General features: G+C 37.4%; 1 protein-coding gene across 2 annotated transcripts in view; it reads right to left on the bottom strand.

The window, feature by feature from the left end:
- IGSF11 (immunoglobulin superfamily member 11) overlaps nucleotides 1–23,768 on the bottom strand; it is a 194,225-nt gene that overhangs the window by 32,271 nt on the left and 138,186 nt on the right. The window lies entirely within an intron of this gene.

Genomic DNA, 23,768 nt, shown 5'->3' with positions numbered 1-23,768 from the left:
ATGGTCACTGTTGGAAGGGTTATGGGAAGACAGACACACTAATGGTATTGCAATGGTGGAACTGCAGGTTGCTACAACCCTTCTGGAAAGCAATTTGGAATTATACAAAGTAATTAAAATGCCCACACCCTTTGACCCAGAGATCACTGCTAGGTATATACTTGAAGGAGGTTTCTGACAAAAAGAAAGTCTCCATATACACAAATAAATATTTATAGCAAAGCTTTTCATGGTAGAAAAATCTGAAAACAAAAGGGATGCCATTGATTAGGGAACAGCTAAACTAACTGTGGTATGTGAATGTGCTGAGAAATAACAAACATGATGACTTCAGAGAAGTATGGAAAAAGTCTTATATGAACTGACACAGAGTGAAGTAAGCAGATCCAGGAAAATAACACACACAGAGTAACTACAATGACCATAAAACAAGTAAAACTAAATGTTGTACAATTATATAAAGTATAAGGTTGGCCCCAAGGAAAAGCTATGAGAAGACACTGTCCTTTTGCAGAGGTGAGATCCATGCATGCGTCTATAACAAGTATGGGGGGAGGGGGAGTCAAATACAGGGAGAAATATAGGCAATGTAAAAACTAAAGACATAGGAAAATAAAAAATGTGAATAGTCTGAATGACAGTCCTACTAAGTCACTGAAGACTCAAAGCATAAAATAATAATGAAAACTTTGAAAGGTTATTAAATCTATCCTATCATCTTCTAGAAAAAAAAAGCCATCTCTATCTGTCTGTAAGGACTGAATTTGGCCTTTACTCTTAACATAAAATCTTCTATTTCAGAAGTTAGTTAAGTTGCCTTACTGCTTCATCAAGTAAAACATTAAGTGCTTTTATGAATAGTCAAATTGGGAGGAAAGAATAGGATAACATTAAGTGCAAGATTAAAACAAAACAAAATGTTAAAATATCTAAGACCATGAAGTTACAGCATACCCAGTTCACCCTCTTCATTTCTCCCTCATTTGTTGAGATAGAATATACAGACATTTATTAAGCACCTACTCTATGTCAGGTACTGTCCTAAGTGCTGTGAAAAAGAAAGACAATCCTTGCCTTCAAGAAGCTTATTTTCTAATAGGGGAAGATAACACCCAAAAGGAAACTGAGAAGGAAGGGGTGGGATGGAGAGAAGAGACAGTATGACAGAGAAGTCCAAGGAGTGCAGTCAGGTGGAAAAGCTCCCATGGATTCAATTATCTCTATATAAATGACTCTAAGACTCATTTTTCTAGCCCTAACCTCTCTCTCCTGTTATCTATGATATCATAGATAACAAACTTCCTATTATATACATATATGTTCCTACACATCTATATAACTGGATATATTTCTTAAACTCAACATGTCCAAAAAACAATTATATCCCCCCCTCCCCATACTGTAAACACTCCCCTCTTTTGGACTTACTTATTACTTTCCAGGGTACCACCATCATCCCAGTCACCCAGGCTTGTAACCTAGGTGTCATCCTCAGCCCTGCTAGTGCACTCTCCTCACATACCTAACTAATCTATTGCTAAGTCCTGTTATTCCTACCTTTACAACACCTCTCACATACATCCACTTCTCCCCTCTGACAATGACACTACCCCAGTGCAGGATCTCATCATGTCATACCCAGACTGTTGAAATGTCCTAGACTTCCCCACTGTAGTCCATCCTCCATTCAGCTGCCAAAGCAATCTTCCTAAAGTTCAGGTTTGACTACATCATACATCCCTACCCTTATTAAATAACTCCAGTGGCTCTCTATTACGTCCAGGATCAAATATTAAAATCTTGTTTGGCTTTTAAAATCCTTCACAATCTGGCTGCTTCTTATCTTTCCAGTTTTCTTACGACTGACTCTCTTTTACCTACTCTATCATCCAGCCACACCAGTCTTCTTACTGTTTCTCAAATAGGACACTCCATTTCTTAACTCTTTGCCTTTCCATTGACTGTCCTCAAAGCCCAGAATGCTCTCTCTCTCTCTCTCCCCTCACATCTACCTCCTGGCTTCCCTGATTTCTTTCAAGCTCAGATTAAAATCCCATGTGCCCCAAGAAGCCTTCTCTATTCTCTCCTCCCCCTGTTATCCATACCTTCTCTCTCAGATAACCTCCAGTTTTATCCTGTATATTTCTTGTTATGTACACATTTGTTTGCATGTTGCCTCCCCCATGAGAATGTTAGTTCTTTGAAGGAAGGAAGGTACTGATTTTGCCTGTCTTTTTATTCCCAGCACTTAGCACCATACCTGGAACATGTTAAGAGTAAGTCATTTTTAAGCTACATCCAACTCTCTGTGACTCTATTCAGTGCTTTCTTGGCAGAGATACTGGAGGAGCTAGCCATGTCCTTCTCCAGCTCATTTTACAGATGAGGAACTGAGGTATACAGGGTTAAATGACTTGCCCAGGGTCATACAGCAAGGGTCTGAGGCCAGATTTAAATTCAGGGAAATAAACGAGCCTTCCTGACTCCAGGACTGGTACTCTTTAGATTAGATTATCTCTAAGGTCCTTCCAAGTCTAAATATATGATTCTAGGACTCCACTCTGAAGCCTCTCTAGCACTCATCTGTAAGTTTCCCAACACTCATTCTAATGAGATAAGGGGCTCCAACTGCGGCTGCCACCACCACAACACTTAGCAAAGACAGGATAGCAACCTCCCTCTCTCCATGGTTACATCCTCCTGAACAAATTCCACCTCTCCTGAGTTCCAGAGACAGATGAATTAATTTTAGTAAAAATTTGAAAAAGAGATTAAAGTAACAGAAGGGGGAAAAATTCCCCAAAGGAAGTCTAGCTTTCTGAATTTCTATGGATGCAAAACAAATGTAATCTAAACTGTATATTTAGGTAAATTTGGTCTCTGTTTTCAGATCTGGCAGACTCATCAATCTATCCAAGAAATTACCTAAAAGGTTCTTGACTGATGAAGGAAAATGAACTGAGGTGTAAATATAAAATCATCTATGCTTTTTATGTTTGTAGATGTGGGAGGCAGGGTGGATTGGAAACGGTCCTCTGTGTTTTATTTCTTTGGACAGACATAAAGAGAGTGCACTGAACTCACGTGCATTTTAAACTAAGTAAAGAAAATGTAAAATATTATGTTCAATATACTTTTATCTAAGAAATAATATATGTAGGTTCCACATTACAGTCAGTTACCAGAGAGGAAGTGAAAGGAAAGGATTAAAAAAAAGTAGAAATAGGAGAAGAGAATGAAAAACGTTTAGAGAAGCTTGTGGAAGTTGGGAATATGATAAAGGCAGAGAGAATAAAAAAGGGTTTATTTTCAAGGCAACAGTACAGTGACTAAAGCAATGTCTCCTACGATACATCTATAAACAAGCTGGTTCCTACATCTGAGAGGCAATCTTTTTAACCTCTGTTCTTCTTAAGAATCTCTAGTTCCAAAAAAAATTTAAAAAAAAATCTCTAGTTCCCTTAAAGGCTATACTCAGATGTTCCCTCCTTCTGGAAGCTTTCTCTGCTCTTGTCAGTTATTGGTGCTTTTAACTTCCTGAAATGACACTTTGCTATGTATATCTCTAAAAGAATATAAACTCTAGAAGAGAGAATTCTCTTCATTTTTTTTTACATCTCTACTACCTAAGATAGTGCTGCTATACACAAAATAAAGACTTGATAAATGACAATTTATTCAAAATTATCAGAGTTGGGGGCAGAGCCAAGATGGCAAAGTGAAGCAAGCATTTTTGCTGAGCTCTCCCAACACACCCCTCTAAACTTAAAAAAGCATGGCAAATTAAACTCTGAGTGGGATAATCAATAACAAGTTGAGAGCAGTGATCAAAACTATCTTCAGATCAAACCATTTTGGAAACTCCAAACTCCAAAACTAGCTGTGAAAGCAGTAGGACACAAAAGTCAGACAATCAGGCTAGATATCAACCCCCCACCCCCAGGGATGAGGGGAATGCTACTCTAACATAAAGTCCAAAGTAAAAAAAAAAAAGGCTGGAAAAATAAGCAAACAACAATAACAAACAAACCTTGATTATAAAAAGTTACTATGGTGAAAGGAAAGCTTTACACACAATTCAGATGAAGACGACAATTTAAAAATATCTACAAACAAAGCCTCAAAGTAAAATGAAGATTAGAAGTGAGCCAACAAGAATTCCTAGAAGTTAAAGAAAGTAATTTTTAAAAGAACAAAAATTAAAATTTAAAAATCAATAAGACTAATAGTAGGAAAAGGGGGAAAGAAACAACCTAAGAAAATTATGAAACGAGGATTAACAGCTTGGTAAAAGAGGAACAGAAGCACAAAAGTAAGAGGCAAAAAAAAGTAGAAATAAGAAAAGAGAATGAAAGGACGTTTATAAAAGCTTGTGGAAGCTGAGGGCAGGCGATAAATATGGGTCACAGGAGAGGGCTAGAGAAAGGAAAAAGGGTTTATTCTCTGGGCAGCAGTACTGTAATTGGAGTAGTATCTCTAGCCACATAGGAGAAAATAATTATTTATAATATTTAAGAATTGACCAAATGTTTTCTTTTTTGAAAAAGGTATAAAACTTCACTGAAGAAAGTAACTCTTTAAAAATTGGAATTGGTCAAGTGGAAGCTAATAACTCCATGAAGTATCAAAATACAATAAAAGAAAATCAAAAGACTGAAAAAATAGAAGAAAATGTGAAATATCTCAGAGGGAAAAAATTATCTGCAAAACAGATAAAGGGGAGAAGATTTGAGAATTGTTGAACTATCTGAAAGCCATATTTTAAAAAGAGCCTAAACATCATATTTCAAGAGTAATCAAGGAAGACTGCCCAGATACCACAGAATCAGAGGGCTAAATAGAAACTATTTTAAAGACCTCTCTGTAGAATTCACTTTAATTGTTCTGATTATTTTCTATATATCAAACTAAAATATGACTTTCTGCCACCTCCACAATGTCGAATGTACAACTGGGTAGGGTGTGGAAAAAAAACATGCCTTGTACCAGGAAACAATGTGTGTTATTTTGCAAAAGATTTTTAAAAAGACACTGAATAGCTTTTAAAGCATACAAAACTTCAAAATTTTCCATTATATATTTCAAAACAATTCACTTAAAAGAATAATACTCAATAACGTTCCCAGATGTTTTTGCAATAAACCCAAACACAAGGAAATAGAGAGCTAGACTCTGAGCCAGGTAGCCAAGAATTCAAATCTAACCTCAGTCACTAAGCAGTTGTATGATCCTGGGCAAATCACTTAACCATTGCCTGTCTCAGTTTCCTTATCTGTAAAATGGGGATAATATTAGCACCTACCTTCTAGGTTTGTCAGGATAAAATGAGAAAATATTTGTAAAGTATTAATAAATACTAGCTATTATAATACTTCATGTAAATTTGCACATTAGTGTCAAAAGGCCTTAATTTTCAGTGTGGAAAATAAAATTAGTTTGGTTCACTGTTATTTTTTCTCATTTAATTTTTTTATTTTTTTTCTCCATTACATGTATACAAAATTTTTAACACTTGGTTTTTAAAATTTTGAGTTCTAAATTCTCTCCTTGCTTTCCCTTCTCCCTCCACCTCAGGCAAGCAATTTCAATAGATTACACATGTGAAGTCATAGCATATACTATTACAGAGAAAAAGTGGAAACAAAGGAGCTCCTCTTGGGGAATAGTTAAACAAACTGTGGTGTATGAATGCAATGGAATATTATTGTAACAAAAGAAATGATGAAATGGACACTTTCAGAGGAAACATGGAAAGTGTCTATGAAGTGATGCAGAATGAAGAAAGAAGAGGTAGGAGAACAATTTAAATAATGACAGCAGCTTAAAAGTAACAACCTTGAAAGAACTCTGATCTAGGTAATGACCAATGACATTTTCAAAAACCTCATAATGAAACATGTCGCTAGCATCCTGCCAGAGAACCACTGGAATTAAAATGCAGAATGAGGCACTCATCTTTGATTATGTCCAATACAGGAATTTGTTTTGATGCATTACACATATTTCTGTGATTTTCTTTTTAAAAATTTATTTATGCAGGGGCAGTGGGAGGAAGACATAATAAATACTTATAAAATAAATCAGGAAATAAGTTTTTAAAATAAACGATGTTTTTCAAGTAAAAAAAATATAACTGTTTTAAACGTAGCTCTTCTTTCCCCTGCTTTGCTAGAATAGTGGTGCCAAATTCAAACAGAAATAGGAAGCCACTAAACCACAGGACCCCCATGAGCCACATATTGACATAATTTTAAGATGTAATACTATGTTTCATTATATTTTTATTTATTTTGTTAAATACTTTCCTGTTACATTTTGCTCTTTTTCAGTCCACATTTTTCAGGAGTGTTGTGGGCTGCATGTCTGACACCTCTCTTCTAGAGCATAGAGGTCACTCTGGCTATAAGGTCATAATCAACCCAGATGTAACATTCAATTATTTTGTATTCTGTTACTATGTTCACACAACAAGGATCACAAACTTGGAGTTGAAAGGAACATTAAGGGTCTTCTATTCCAACCCTCCCATTTTACAGATGAGGAAACTGAGGTCCAAAAAGGCTAAGTGGCTTGACTAGCTTTACACAAGTAGTAAGCGGCTGAAATGGGAATTGATTTCCTACCTTTGAATTCACCACTTTTTCCACTATGATACACACACACACACACACACACACACACATAATAGAGGGAGCTAGATAGTACGGTGCTAGGCCTGGGGTCAAGAAGACATAAATTCAAATCCTACCCCACATCAGATACTTACTAGCTGTATGACCTTAGAAAAGTCACTTAACCTCTGTTTGCCTCCACTTCCTCATCTGTAAAATAGGGATAAAATAGCACCTATCTCTCAAAGTTGTTGAGTGGATCAAATAAGAGAATATTTATAAAGCACTTAGCCCAGTGCCTGGAATATAGCAGGTGCTTAATAATTTTTCCCTCCTATCCTTCCTTCCTCTCTAAAGCAATATTCTAGCAATGTCAAATATAAAATACCTAAGTATTCTGTTAAGTAATTTGAATAAGCACTAGATCAAGGAAAGGGAAATGCAGATGCCCAGCATTAGGAACCATGAGAGAAATGTAGTCAGAAACATAAAAAGGGATGACTATAGGAAAACACACAGATGAGGCAGGTAGATGAAAGCTGAAGGCCAGAATTTAAATTCTGTCCCTGTACTTTACCCCTGTGTGACAAGCAAGTAACCAAACTCTGTTGTGCCTCAGTTTTTAACCCTACAAAATGAGATGGGCATCAGGATTCCTTCCTAACCTAAATCCAATGACAAGGAACTTTCTTTTATCCCCAGCTCCTATTTTCTACATATACCTTCACCTTACAGTTACCTCTCTATAAGGATCCAAACAGGCCACAAATTCAATAACCATCCCCTGAGTAACTTATCAGTTTGGTCTACTTTTTAATCTCTTTTTCAAAAATAATATTTTATTTTTCTCCAATTACATGTTAAAATGATTTTTAACATTTGCATTGTTAAGCTTTGAGTTCCACATTCTATCTCTTCCTCCCCTTAAATGCTAAGCAATCTAAATAGGTTACCATATAAAACATTTCCATATTAGTCATTTTGTATAAAAAGACTCAGACAACAGAGAGAGAGAGAGAGAGAGAGAGAGAGAGAGAGAGAGAGAGAGAGAGAGAGAGAGAGAGAGAGAGAGGAGGAAGGGAGGGAAAAATGGCATGCTTTAGTCTGTATTCAGACAATATCAGCTATTTCTACTTTTTAATCTCTAATCCTCTCCATTCAATAAACATTTATTGAGCACCTACTATGTGCCAGGCTCATGATAAGTGATAGTAGAACAGAATAAAACTTAGAATCACTGACAATTAGAGTTGGAATGGACCTTAGTGCTCAAAAGGGTGCTAGGTTTGGAGTCAAAAGGATGTGGATTCCACTTCCACCTCTACTGCTTTCTACCTATAAGACACTGAACAAATTCCCATAATGTCTCTGGACTCCACTTTCCTGATCTCTAATGTCCTTTCCACTTCTGAATGTGTGATCCTGTAAACTAGACTATTCCTTCATCTTGCAGATAATTAAACTGAGGTCCTGGGATGTCATATGACCTGTCCAAAGTTACCCAGCTAATTCATAGTATTAGAGATTTAGAGATGAAATGGAATTTTATTCCAACCCTCCTCATTTTATAGATGAGGAAACTGAAGGCTCCTCCCTACCTCCTGAAATCATAAGTACATCCATAGCTGGAAAAACTTCAAAGGCCGTCTGCCTGGTCTGGCCTATACAGTGATTTGCCCAGAGTCAAACACAGCTAACAAGTGAAAGAAGCAGAATCTGAACTCAAGCTATTCCTACTGTGCCACCCCTTCCCCCACCCCAAAAGCTCATATTCTTTCTCCTGTGCCAGGAGAACTAGAAAGCAGCTCTCAGAATTGTGAATGCAATGCTCTTTCTAGTGCCTCTACAGGTTGTTAAAAAAAAACAAACTTAAAACCAAAACAAACAAAATATAAAAACAACCACCTATGCTTAAAAGTGCACTAAGAATTTTGGGACACCCTGTATAAAGCAGCATTTCAGAGGTACACAAAGTAATCCCTGTGACTTGCTGCTCATTAAAAAAAAAAAAATAGGATCTTTAAGGAGGAAATAAAAGGACCTTAAAGCAAGGGTCCTTAAAATGTGGCCCATAGATCCTCAATGGGCCCATGGACAGATTTGAGATCATCTATAAACTCGGGCAGGAAAACAAATTACCTCTTTATATCAACATAATTGGTTTCCTTTGTAATAGGCTTCACCAGACTGCCAGAGGGGGTCCATAACACAAAAAAGTTAAGAGCCATTACTCTGTAGAAAAGTATAAGGAGCTAACAAAACCCTAAAGACAAGTATTCTAAGAAAAGCTGGTATTCCAACTGATAGCAGAATTGGTGTTTGATACTTTCTTTTAGAGCAGAAAAATGAACAAGAAGAGATCTTCAAAAGAATATCAGCAAAAAGGTGCCTCTTTGCAAACCAGTGCCAAGTGAGGGTTAGCTGTATGTAAACAGTACAGAGTCTCCTGCCGAGATGGACAGAATAACTCTTCACCCACAAGACAGTGCCTCTGAAGTTAATCTCAGCAGTTATTTCTGCTAGAGGAGCCAGCCCCTGGGACTATGTAACAGTATCAGAGACACTAGGGATTGTCTATTGGAAGTCAGGGAGTTCTTACAAAGGCACTCATGAAAAATACATTTAGTAAAAAGCAGAAGCACAGTTCGTTTTACTGTAAAGTAACATCTCCATTTTTAAGAACAAGTGATACAATAATAAGCCATTCATCTGGATTATGACTTGTAAGAGTGTTTGAGAAATGTCAACATGAATGTCAAAGTCCCCTGGGATAAGGGCAAGAGTTGGGATAGTGGGGAACAGAACTTACTGAGAAATGACGGAGAGTGACCTGCAATTGTTGTAGATAACAACAACAAAGGAACAGGGGCTGTTGAGGATCAGAAGTCCTGTTCTAGAACTGGGGAATTCTCCCTGATAAATGTATGAACATACTCTTTGTTGGCACAACACCACCACATTCTGGCTGACTGAGTCATGAAAGAATTGACTAAGTCAAGGCCAGCCATATACCTGTACCCAACCCTAAGACACCAAATAGGTTCTCAAATTGTGGTCCTAGGACCCCCCTGAGGTCTACAAGACCCTTTTAAGGAGTCCTTAAGGTCAAAACTATTTCCATAATAATAAGTGATACTTTTTGCCTAGTAAAATACATCTCCCTTTTCCAAATGCGTATCTGTGTGATACCATATTTTCTTAACATACTTTGATCAAAATAACAACACATTGAACACAGAAGCAGATTCAAGACTACCTGTTTTCTTTTAAAGCAGACATTAATAAAGAGATTTGCAAAAAGCATGCCAAAAAAATCCTACTTTTCTATTTTTTGTTTTGGAAAATGATTTATTGTTTTACAGATTGTCTAGATTTCAGAAAGTAATGGAAAAAAACGTAAATACAGATTAAACTTAAAAGTGCGTCCTGTGTACATTTTGGAGGGAAAGTGAATTATTATACATTTGCCAGCATAGTTCTGGATATAACTCCCACAAATGAAAGTTCTTTGGGGTTCACAATAATTTTTAAGAGTATAAGACATCCTGAAACCAAATAGTTTGAGAAATATTGCCCTAAGTTATGACTTCAATAAGGGAAAGCTGACACAGAAGAGAGGAATGGAGAGGACCAAATCTAAGAGATTACAGAAAGAAGGACTACAAATACCCTGAGCTCACATTGTACTTTTCTTGCAAAGAATTCAAAATTCTTCACATTAAGTCAACAGTTATCAAGTGCCCCCTATGTGCTAGCACTGGGACTACAAAAGTATAAAGGGAACAGTCCCTCCCAAAGAGTACACATTCTGCTGGGGAATGTGACGTGTGTATGTAAGTAAAAGAGACTATTTGAGAGGAGAAAGAAAGTACTATAGCTGGGCAGGATCAAAGAAACTTTCAGAAAGGACTGACCCCTGGCTAGGCCCTGAAGTAAAACCAGTCATTCTAAGAAGCAAGGATAAGGAGGAAACACATTTCAGGCACATGGGGCAGCCAATAAAAAAGAACAGAATTGGGAGGGGGTGCGGGGGGGCACAGAGAGTTCACGGAACAATTAAAGGAAAAATTTGGCTAGAACATAGAATTCATGAGGGAGTGTACTATGTACTATGAGGTGGGCATGGTAACACACACACATCTGTACTCCCTACTCCAGGGGAGGCTGAGGCTAATGAATTGCTTGATTTTTTTCTTAAGTCCAGAACTAATAGGGTGAACTTCTAGGCAGGGGATTAGCAGATTGTCAAAGGAGGGACAAAGTAGGTCAGGTGGGAGAAACGGAGCAAAGGCTGAAGCTTCTAAGCTGAGAGAGAAAGGAGGCGGGGGAGGCAGAGGAACAGGGAGGGGGTAAGCTGAGAGGAAAGGAGGGGAAAGAGAGGGGAGAGGGAGGGGGAGAGAGAGAGAGAGAGAGAGAGAGAGAGAGAGAGAGAGAGAGAGAGAGAGAGAGAGAGAGAGAGAGAGAGAGAGAGAGAGAGAGAGAGAGAGAGAGAGGGAGAGAGAGAAAGAGACAGAGAGAGAGAGGGAGAGAAAGAGACAGAGACAGAGAAAGACAGAGAGAGACAGAGAGAGAGAGAGAAATGTCATTGTCAAACCTGAGCCACTGAAAGATTCTTCTGGCAGCTACATAGAGGACAGCTTAGAGAAAGAAGAGACTGGAAAGCAGGGAGACCAATTAGAAGACTATTACAGCAGATCAGAGACGTGATAATGAGGGCCTGAATGCAGGCCCAGTGAGTGGAGTATTATTACTTCAATTGCTTTGAACAACATCCTTGGGAATTAGAATTTTTAAAATAAAATTTCAGACAACAGAAAATTAATGAAATGGAAAGTTCTTTAAACTGTATATAAATCGTCAAGAGTTCAGCCAGCATCTCTCAGATGCCATCTCATTTGGTCCTAACAACCAATCTATGGGTAGTTAGTTCAGGTGTTATTATTTCCATTTTTATGCAAGGAAAATGAAGTTCATCAGTAAACTATTTGCCCAGGGTCACATACCTAGTAAGAGGAGGAAGAGAGACCTAAGTCCAGTTCTCTTTCAAATGAGATAATATTTGGAAAGGGATGAGCCCTGTGCGTAGTACACAGGAGGTGCCATAGAAAAGTTTATTCCTTTACCTTTTCTTCCCCTTCTTTCCACTCTGCTTTGCTGCAGTTCACAGGATCACAGAATATGGAGCTGGAAGGAAAGCTTAGATAACATGTAGACCAATACTCCCATTTTATAGATGAGGAAACAGGCCTTATGAGAGGGAGGTGACTTGCCCAAGGTTAAAAGCTGCCATGTTAAAGGAATTGGCATACTATCAGAGAGAAGAGAAACGGAAGAGAAGATGGAGTCAAATCAAATTAGGGCACGTAAGAAGTTGGTGTTGAAACCTTTCAAGCAATGATTATGATGAAAATGGCATTGTGGGTGTGTGTAAGAGCAGATCTGAGGGCAAAATTACCAACAATAAGATCTTCAGCTGAATACCTAGCCCCTATTAATGACTAGTGACAAAAAATTCCCTGTAGCATTAAAAAAAATACACAACATGAACCAAAATAAGGTAGGATCTAAAAATAAATTATCTGAAAATTATTATTATTATTAAAATTATTATTATAAATTATCACAAATGGAAAGATAAGATATGGAAAACAGACCTCACCATCTTTCCAAGGTCAAATCCAATCTTGTCTCAAGAAACAAAGTATCCCTGAAAAGTTGTTGTCAAAATCTGGAAACATTCATAGGGGAAACTGCCATGACTCAGAAAAACAACAAAGGTGATCATTTCTTAGAAGACTGGTGGAGGAAGACGGGAGGAGAGAACATTTTTTAGTAAGAAAGCAAGCGCATAGTGGCATGAATCTAGAATGAACATGGCTCTTCTTCACAAAGAAATGTCATACAGCAGCTGCCTTGCCTCCAACACCTCATTTAGATAGAAGCATTTTATATGAAAAATTGGGGAAAATCCTCAAGTATAAACCAAATTTCCTTGGGGATAGAGGAAGAGAAATAGATGCTTTTGTATTTCATATGCTTGAGGAAAAAAAGGCCAAAAACCAAAACAAAACACCAGCTTACCGAAGACAACTAAAAACTCTGTTCCTTTTAGAATAAAATTCACTCCCTAAAATTCAAGGCAAGAGTTTAAACTTTAATGCTAAATAGTGGATAAAAAATTCATTGAAAATATCTTACAATTTGCAATATTTACATGTAAAATGAATAATTTAAGACCTCAGACTGGTGGCATTCTGCAGGCTTGAATATTTTCTTAGTACTTTCTTCCCTAGAAAATTAAGTCAGCTCATGAACACTGAATGACCCTTGGCATTAAATGAAAAAGACAGAAAAAAGTAAACTGCCATATTCTCTCTAAAGAGTTAGAACTATAACAAGCATTATACTGTTCTCATTTCTTCTATCAATTGTTCCCAAGGCTTAAAGCAGGGAGAAATTTATAGAATCTCAGATCAAGAGACCCATGTTGGAGGGTAAGAAATGGAAATGATCAAATGAATGAATAAGCACTTATTTTTTATTTGTAAAGCAAACTTTATTTTGTTTTTATTTTTTAATGTTTTTATTTTAAGTCTTGAGTTCCAAATTCTATTCCTCCCTCTCTCCCCTCCCCTCCTGAGAGGGTAAACAAAAGATACAGGTTATACATGTATAATCATGTAAAACATTTCTATATTACTCATTTTGTATAAGAAGATTTGAATAAAAGAAAAAATGAAAGAAAATAAATAGCATGCTTCAGTCTGTATTCAAACAACATCAATGTGGTGGAGAGAAGAAAATCTATTCAGTTTTAGATATGCTGAGTTCGATATACTTATATGGTATCCACTTCAATGTCTCTTAAGCAGTTAGTGGTGTGGGACTAGGTTTAGAAAAGAGTGAGAGAAGAGAAGCAAAGAAAATGAGCATGGACAGCTTTTTTCAAAAAATTTGGCAGAAAAAGATTGGGAAAATGTAGGACTAAAGCTTTTGAGGACAGTAAGGTATAATGAAAATTTAGGATGGGTGAGGATTATTTGCAGGCATCAAGGCATCAGTGGAGAAAGAGAGAGACTGAAGATGAGAGAGATTCAGAGACAAAGAGAAACAGATGATAATAAAGACACTAAAGATACCCTGCTAGAGATTTATGTGGGTGAGATCAAGGGCACATGTACTGGGGTTGGTCTTGACAAGAAACGATACTTCTTTATCAAAGACTGAAGTAAAAGAAAAGAGAATAAGGAATGATGTCAAGGAATTGTGAGATGAGGAGAAGGGGAGGAGGAAGTTCATGGAATGACTTCTGTTTTCAATAAAGAAGCAAAGTCTTCAGGTTGTGATGGTTGGGGAAGGGAGTAGTATGGGAATTTTCAGGATACAAGAGAAAGTTTGAAACAGCTGATATGGGAAGTGGAACAGAATCAATTAGGAAGAAGTAATAGGATTTCTTTGCTGCAATTATGACACAGCTGAGATAACAAAAATTTATATTGGACTCAATTAGCAGAGTTTTCAGACTTTTTGCAATCCATTCTGCAACATTTTAGGATTAACATGATTAGGAGTATAAGAACCTGGATGGTGATAATAATCAGGGTTAGGGTTTGGCAAGGTATGAGCAGAGATAGGACAAGGAAGCAAGAAATTCAAGAACAGAGAGGAGTATAGAGTTGATCTGGTCAACGAAAGGATTGAGAATGGGAGAAGAGTAATGTAAAGCCAGAGCAGGGGTGATGGCCTAGGAAAGGACTGAGAAGTGGCAGGACTGGAATTTTACAAAGAATAAGGCATAAGGAAAGGCAGAATGATATAATGTGATGACTGGATGAAGGAATGTCAGAGTTCTTGATCATAGAAGTGGAACTCTTGTGGTTAATGGCAAGGTCAAGGATATGACCACCTCCGTATAAGTGAAGTGGAGAGTTAAGTCATAAGAGTTAAGCAGAATGAAGAACTGGGCATAAAAGTGTTTGAGGGAATTTTAACAAGTCCCCTAGTATAAAGGCATGAATTTAGGTGGTGAGGAACTGTATACCCTTTGAGAAAGGAGAGAAAATTACCTGAGGATCAGTAAATAACTCAGATCTGGACTGGATAATAAATTTAGACAGAATGAACTTCAAAAGAAGAAAGTGATGAGAAATTAGAGGCACTGTGCTAGAACTGAGGAATTCTTCTTGATGGGAGTGAGAAGTCCCTTGTTGGAGCAATACCACCAAATTTAAGCTGAGTCATGGAATAATTAAGTTAGCCATGCTCCCATGCCAAACATTATGATACAGCCTTAACAAAGAGAAAGCAAACACAGAACAGAGAGATGAAGAGTAACAAATCTGAGAGACCATAAGGAGGAGAAAGATAACAAAGATTCCGATTTGATTCCCAGGAAGGGAAGTCTGAATATCGGCAAAGTCCTTTCAGGGAACCATATAGCCACAGAGATGTCAGTGACTGTAGACAAAGTTGGAGTAATATGTAGAGTTACTGGACAATCTAAAATTCCTGGACCAAGCCTCCTGGAGAAAAGAGAAATTCTTCTTGTATAACACTGAGTTATAGAACCAAGCAAGAACTGGGACTGAGTGAGGAAAGGAGCTACAATGTGGGGAGTAAATTTGTGTTTTTCCCTTTATAGATACTATGATTTATGTCAACTGTGCAGGTCCAGAAAAAAGGATTGGCTCTAGTCAAGTATTTTTCCCTTTTGGAGGAACTCAACTCTAGGGTGGCATCCTAAATCTGAAGCACTAAGTCCCTGGTAGAGGTGGGACTTGATGAAAAGGGGGTAAAATTGTCTCATTTGCTTATGGACTCAGGTGTAAGCCCTTTACATTTGATTTTACATGGGGGGAAAAGTCTTGATTTTTCTTTGTTGTACTCTAAGTCCTGGTGTTTCATAGAACTGAAGGCCCTTTTTACCTTTTCTGTTGAGCTCCAGATACTAATTTGCAGTGATCCACTGCTGGAACAGAGACTTCAAGGAAAAATCGAACGGATTTATGATGCAAGCCAACAGGCTCTTTATCTGTATCATTTAATTCATGAGGCAAAGTATGTGGCTTGCCTGGAGGTACCTAAATCCCAAGTTCCCTCTGAAAGGCATTAGGTGAAGGAGAGGGATGGAGAGAGAGGGAAATGACCAGCAACTGGGAGAAGAGAGGGTAGAGAAGGGCTGGTTACAGCCCAAGGCAAGAGTATACAACAGACAGAGTCTGGATTGGGATTTGGGGACTGGCACAGAAGGGAGGAGACCACAATGGTGACACAAGAGGCTCTCCTTGGAACTTATCTTACTGTTACACCAAGCTCTTGTTACCACTCCACTTGACACTACTCTGTGCATGGAAGAGCAACATAATGCTAAAGATGATCAGGTGTTTTAGAAGAAGGAAAAGGGACATCTGATTGTTTTTTCATCTGCCATAAGCAGGGTGCCAATTCACAAGAGGGATTACTTGGAAGATAGAAATTTATAATATGGAAAGGTCTTAGCAAATGCCTGAAAAGGTATCAAGGAGAAGTAGTCTGTCCATCTATCTATCTATGTATCTGGCAAAAAAAGCCTCATGAAGAAAAGACTAGGCCTGAAAAAACAAAGGATTTTCCACACTACAATAGAACTACATTTTGATGTTCTCCAGGAAGACTGTCAGTTGGGGCACAGAACAATGTCATTGACTCACACAATCCTCCAAACTTAAACTCAGTCTGTGTAAACTCAGAGCTGCAGTCATGGCCTATGCATAGCAACTTAGTGTCTTGTGCATGATGCTTGTGGACAAGAGGTCAGAGGAAAAGGATCGCTAGATTTTCAGGGAAGTTTAAAATATTTTTTCATCTTATTTTTGCTGGTGGTATTTTTCTACTTTATTTTAATTAGTTATTTGTGTTTTTAATTTTTCTTTCTGTTCTGTCGCTGTGGTTTAGGGGCCTGAAAGCTTTCAGCATCAGCAATCCCTGAGTGTAGACAGCAGCCTTGCAAACACCAAGATAAACCTGAGTCTGGCTGAGCACAGCATGCCTGGGCTGTGGACATTAGCAGCCAGTCATATGGAAGGTCTAGACCTTTACGATGGATTGTAGATGTTAGGAATGCCCATGAACTGTGACAAGGATGCCATTAAAAATATGTTGGGCTGCTATGGACTCTTTAAGAAGGGTGTAAGATGCTGGGGAAACTATTCAGGAAAGAAGACAATGCACCTACTATAAAGAGCCATTTACTCTGGAGCCTTCCCAAGTCCCCAGGGAGATAGGGATAAAGGCCAATGTAACCAAAAGATACCTTGATATAGTTTTCTGGGAGTCACCAGACTTTTCCCAGGCTACATCCTCTTAACTTAAAAACCTATAAACTTTAAAAACAGGAGCTTGACAAACAAGATAACTACACCCTAACTCAAACAGATCTATGAGAGGTCCCAACACAAATTCTTATGTGGAAAGTAACGCCAACTACATATACATCTGGGTAGTGGGGATTACTTGTCATGTCTGTTCAAAACACAGCCTTCACTTCTCTTTACAGTTAGTCATCAACCAACAGGCGGTGAGAGCTTTTTCTACAGTGTCACATTAATACTGTCATTTAAAATTTTATTTAGTGTATTCTTTTGATCACATAAATACTAACAGAATTTAAAAGTGATTTTTTTTTTAACATGTAGGGAAAAAACACAAGAAGACACACTTGGCTTTGTACTTCTCCCTTGCAAATTTAAATTATTCAGATTTACCTTCTCCGACAAATAAGATAAAATGGAATTTGGTTCATCTGCTTGAAAAGAAGATAAGACTTAAGGTTTTCTCAGGAGATATGATACCAATTATTTTCAAATTTGGTTTGGTATCTGGCCCTGGACAGATGACAGTTTGCCAAGAAAGCAATGTTTCCTTGGTGGAGAGGTTTTGTTGAATGAAAGCAAGAAGCCAGTAAAGAGTCTTCAACACTCAAAGACAAAACATTCAAGTTAGAAAAAAATTAATTGATTTTTTGAAAAAGAAAATCTTTTGCAATGAAATATCAAAGGAGTCCCCCTTTAAAAAATAAGTGCTTATTAGTTAAAAGTTCACTTGTGAAGGCTCTTATTTAATTGCTTTTCAAACTGGGGCTGGCAAGAAACTGTTCTAACAATAATAAAATCAAAGTTAAGAAATCAGTCAATATCTGGCCTTGTTCCATATCTTATAGTCATACTGTTATGGACAAAAAAAAAATGGTGATTAAGGAGGGCAGTAATCATGCTAATGATCTTCAATTTTAACAATATTTATTATTATACATATATTGCATAACATACACAAACATGTTTATGTATATTACATATCCCTACAATTTTAACTGTCAAAGGTACAGAATGTAGGTATTCCAGAGGTCTACAGCCCAGTCTGGATTAATAAACAATAATGGAAAACACTGGTAACAAGAAGAGAGGAAGAGAAGTGTCCAAAAGGCACTCTCTACCTACTTCTTGATTCTTTGGTTGAGATTTCAAAATTATGGGATATAATGGGGAGGAAGGCAGGAGAGTGGTAGGATCAACTCAAGGTTCAGTTTGACTGCCAGAGGATTTCCTTTACAGCAGAGGTATCAAATACACAGCCTGGCGATAACATTCCCAAGTGCGCCTGAACCAGATTAAAATGTAATTGGGAAATACTCAACAAAATTAATAAAAATACAACAAAAACATATGTGATATTAATATGTGGTTTTCTAAGTCAATATTCAGCCTACAGAGATCACTATGTATGGTTTGGTGACCCCCATTTCTATTTGAGTTTGACATCACTGCCTTAGAGAATTCAACCAGTTCTAGGCATTTAAAAGACCCCATGGTACCTCAGGAACTATATCTTTCCTTTATTCTAATAGAGAGGTTACTAAGATGCTTGCTGGTTAACAGCGTTCCTTTATTATCATTATTTCAAGTTAAGAGACTTGGACTACTTCCCTGAATATGAAGAATGTTATTTAAAATGAAACTAACCTATGTGAAATCTGTCTTATCCTCAAACACCTGACTACGATGGGTTTCAAATGACAGAACTTCATAATCCATCCCCTATTTGCTGGCAGACCTTCATATGAGAATGGAAAGAGATAATATTCTAATGTATAAAATTTCAAAACAAACCACTTTTCTATTTCTACTCATTTTTAAAAGGTAAAAATCACTAACCATAAACTCTAACATTATCTGACTTTAAAAAAAACTTGAACATTATCTTAGGAAGGAATTAAAATGATGACTATTCAATTACATATTAAAGAGGATTTTGCCTGGGTTTAAAGAACACAAGAAGATGAAGTGAAGATATAGCAATTACCTGGTTAATTTGAGTAATGTATCACTGGGAAATGATTATCATGTCCATGAATCAGATTAGCAGACATACGCCAAAGTTCTATTTCACTTAGTGTATATAGACAATTGTGTGTGTGTATGTGTGTGTGTGTATATATATATATATATGCATGTATGTGTGTATATATATATATATATACATACAGATATAGAAAGATATATATGCACATATATAAATACTCACACACAGTTGGCAAATATATTCAGACCATCATAAAATTAAACTCTCCTGTCTGTAGTGCCAAACTAGCTCTTCATTATACATCTGACCTTTGATTTCCGTTCACTGTCTTATTCTGATTGTTCATCGATTTTTGTAAAGGTTGCATCAGGACCTTTTGTGGTAGATAACTTTTCCCCAATTAACTATGAATACATTCTACAAGAGGGATTTCTGTTGCTTTCATAAAACAGGGGCAAATATGAACTACAATGACATAAAAACAACACAGTAACAGTATTTTACAAACTAAAGGTAAAATGACGAAGGAGAGACTCCATGACTCCAAGGTCCCTTCCAACTCTAAATCTATGATCCAAGGATTCAGAATGGTCATGTAACTAAGGGACATTATACTGTTCTGCTTTCTTTTTAACTGAACATAAAATTCTTGGAAATGGAGGGCTTTTCTTTTTCTTTTTTTGTCTTTGTATCTCCAAGATGTAGCAGTTCTTGATGAGTAAAAGGCGCTTAATTGATATATTGATTTCTTCCCCTTTTTACTACCTAAATCTGTGAGCATCAAATGACATGAAAAATAATATTTTTTCTTTACCATTCATTGGTCAATTAATCTTATTCTTCCACATTAATCCTCTTATATGGCTACCTTATGATGTTACTCAAATTTTCATATGTTTATGTCTCCTTATCCTCCTAACTAAAATGTAATTTCCTTGGAGGCAGGGGCTGTGTCTTATGTTTACTCGTATCTGACAGTGAAGTCTTGAATTAAGATAACCATGATATGTATGGAAATAAGGACACAAGTGTGAGAAATGTTGGGGAGGTAGAGTCTCAGCAGAGAGGTGAAGTCTGGATAAGGTAAACATCTCTATCTGCATAGAGATGCTAGTTGAACTCATGAGAACTGATGAGCTCACTGAAGGAAAATACATAGAGACAGAGCTTTAGTCATCCCACAAAGCAAGCAGGACATGGATGAAGATCCTGCAAAAAAGTCTAAGAAAGCTTGTCAGAGAAATAGTAGGAAAACCATAACAGAAAAATTTCACACATCTGTCCCAATGTAGCAAAATCCAATTCCTAGTCCTCTACAGGGGCCAATAAGGGAAGGGAGGCAGGTTTCCAGGGTCTCCCTTTTTATCCTGTACCAATATGAATACCTACCCTGCTAGTCAGCAGCCATATCAGCTAGTACTCTTATTAAATAAATAAATCTCACTCACCCCAAATGCCTTCTCCCTGAGTAATCCTTACCCTACTACTTCCAGTCTTCCCTCTCTCACAATCAAGTCACAGAAGAGGTTTAATAAAGGCTCATTCATCCCAGTGCAAAGGATAAAATCTGCAAGTGATATCGAGAGTTGAGAGTGCAAAAGATTATCAAAAATCAAGCCTGCCTCTGCATGAAACAGAGATAGCCAAGATTTCTAACCATAATCTATGAGTAGGTAGCTGACTTCATATTTACTGACAATGCTAAACTAATCCAGCCCTTTCTTGATATGAAAAGGATTCTAGCTGTGTGGAGGGGAGAGTAGGTCAAATAGATAAGCAGTCAAAAAAAAAAAGGAAAAGTCAGAAAAATATGCTGACTATAGCTCATGGGTTGGATCCTCTACCAAGCATGGCACAGAATGGGTCAGTCCTATGGCATTTTCTTCACACACCCATATCAGATATCATAAGACATTGCCCAAGAATATTTGACAAATATCTAATTATCTGATTTATAACATCATAAAGTCTTAACACTACCTGTAATTTTATCCACTAAAAAATACATTATTTTGTCCTAATCCCCTCTGTACAAAACCCCTACCTACTATCTGAAAGAGCCCTGAGATCTCAGTAGGACATCCAGCATATACCCAACTGTCAGATGTCTTTGCCTCACCGCTAGATGGGCATACACTAAATGGCTGGAAACAACACAAAGGATAATTAGTGAGCATTTCTCAGGGCCCCAGGCCTTGTCACATAGGAGTGCTCAAGTGGAAATGTTAAAATTTTGCACAGTGAGTTGTTCTGGGTTTGAAATGGCAGGAAGACCCCTAGGGTGCACTGTACTCTGATTGGTTGGTGAACACAAACAAGACAGATCAATCAGCTAAATCTGCACAGTTCAGCTGAAAAGTATTTAAAACAAGTATGTAATGTCAACTTTAGATTCCTTTGGAGAAAAGAGAATCCTAGAATAGAGTTGTATGGGACACAGCATAAAGACAGAATTCCAATGACACAAGAGATTTACTTTATAATAAATCACTTTTTTACCCAGCCTTACATTACAGATTCTTGCTGTTTAAGCAAGCCTGTTTAAAAAAAAAAAGGTCGATTTCCTACACACCTTTCATTCTTTTTTTTTCTATACTTACTATACATAGCAATGTTGCTTTGGAGGGCAATGAACTTTGAAGAAATGCTGGGGGAGGTAAATGTCTGAGGCAAATGTGCAGCTACCAGTTCAATATTCCCTCTAAGGTCTGGGGCTACAAAGGACCAACCCTGAAGTCCCAAGCGTGAGGCTCTGGAGGTTCAATTTAATAAAATGTTATTAGGGGTCCCTGAGGTACTATGAGGGTCCCCCTAAAGTGCTGCATTTGCAGTTATGTTTACTTTGGATAAGTCCTGTAAACTTATAATAGTTCTAAAGATCACAGTTATTCAAACCTGTTGAGTATTCATTTCTCCATGGCTCTGTGAAAGGAGAAAATGCAAGAGGCAATGGAAAAGAAATCTTTCTCAACTTCTCTCAGTGTCTGACACTAGCGAACAACTCCCTCCTTCTAGATCCTGTCTCTCCTCCCTGGGTTTTTGTGGCCCTGGTCTATTATGCTTCTGCTATCTATCTATCTGACAGCATAATGAGGCAAAAGTTTAATACATTTATCAAGGCTAAAAGTGAGAAAATAGAATCTCCAATATGCCCTCTCATACTACATTTCCCCTCGTCACTAAAGGAGCTTTGGGAATTTTCTGAAGGCTCCCCCACTGACTCTCAGAACTTCCACCTCGTCCCTTGTAGCCTTACCCCATCTCCCCTTTGCTGCCCAGTTTCCCTGTAGGTTCTGTCTTCCCCTGGTGGAATACAAACTCCAGTTTAAGAACAAGTAAAACCTATCCTTTGCTGCTTGTATATGTATTCTCACTGTTTAGTGCAGAGCCCATAGCACTTAATAAATGCTTTATCTCTCTATCAAAAGAGAAGATGGAAGAAGCAACATGGAATTAAAGTGTACACAGAGAAGATCCTTGCAAGGAGAAAACACATTTTTGAGGAGTATTAAAAGTATCTGAATTCACAAGGTATCTGAAGGAAAACAACAAATGTCAGACCACAATTAAAACACACACACACACGTGCGCGTGTGTGCACACACACAAAAGGGTGAGCAAGAGAATATTACCAGCTACTTATATGCCTACATTCTCATCTATACACAGTTTTATGAGAATAACATGGACACATATTGATGGTATCTTCAAAGAGGGCACAGTAGAGACCAGGAAGTCTTTTGCAAGCAATATTCCATAGACTATGTTTTCACTATCAGCAAAATGAATGAAAGAAGAAAAGAAGTGCTATGTAAAGGTAGCATTTCAGGAAACAGACCCAGTATATTCAGCATAAGGATCTAAATCTGGAAAAGACCCTAGGGATTATCTAGTCGAAGCCTAAACACAACGGATAGAGAGCTGGGGCTGGAGTCAGAAAGACCAGTTTTAAAAGATTGATATCTAGCCTCTGACGTTTACTAGCTGTGTGGTCTTGGCCAACTCACTCACTCATCCTTCGTGTACCTCAGTTTCCTCAATTATAAAATGAAGATAATAACAGTACCTTCCTCCCAGAGTTGTTGTGAGGATCAAATGATGTAATATTTATAAAATGCTTAGCACAGCATCTGATACACAGTAGGCACTTTAATAAATGCTCGTCTTCTTCCTTTTCCTCTCTGTGTATGGTATGAGAGGTTGGTACGCAGGAGAGCTAAAATTTGAACCTAGTTCTTACACCAAATCTGGTGACCTTTCCACCAAATCACAAGGCCTGTTGTGATTTTTTAAAGAGAGTTCTGACCACATTTACTTGAAATCTTTTTTTTAAATTTTCCAATGTGTCATCTTTTAAACGTATAATTTACTTTGCTCAATGTAAAAAAAAGTCCATCTTTTGGCATGCGTTTTACTATAAATACATATGGATTGGCACAGCACCAAAAAGCAAATGGGCTAAATTTTTCAGCAGGAAAAAATGTGACAAGGGAGGCAGGAAATGGTACAAATGAACTGTGAGGGAGACACCTGAAGAAGGATGAATAAACAATACATTGTTAAGAAATTGAAACAGAGCTCAAAATGAAAGAGATAGAAGATAGTACAGTAGGAAATGGCAAGTAAAAATGAGGGGAGATTTGGGGAGAAGCAAAAGGAGAGAAGAAGGGACAGTATTGTTGACAACATCTGATCTACCGATTAATGTATTTCTAAGCAGATTAACCAAATCCCAACTGTTCTATGTCAGGTCCTTCCACTAAGCTTCTCCTCCTTCATATCAGCAAATAAAAAATAAATACAATTTGTAAACACACACAT

Source organism: Notamacropus eugenii, chromosome 5 (assembly GCF_028372415.1).
Source record: "Notamacropus eugenii isolate mMacEug1 chromosome 5, mMacEug1.pri_v2, whole genome shotgun sequence".
NCBI lineage: Eukaryota > Metazoa > Chordata > Mammalia > Diprotodontia > Macropodidae > Notamacropus > Notamacropus eugenii.
This window is presented reverse-complemented; position numbering and strand designations above follow the sequence as displayed.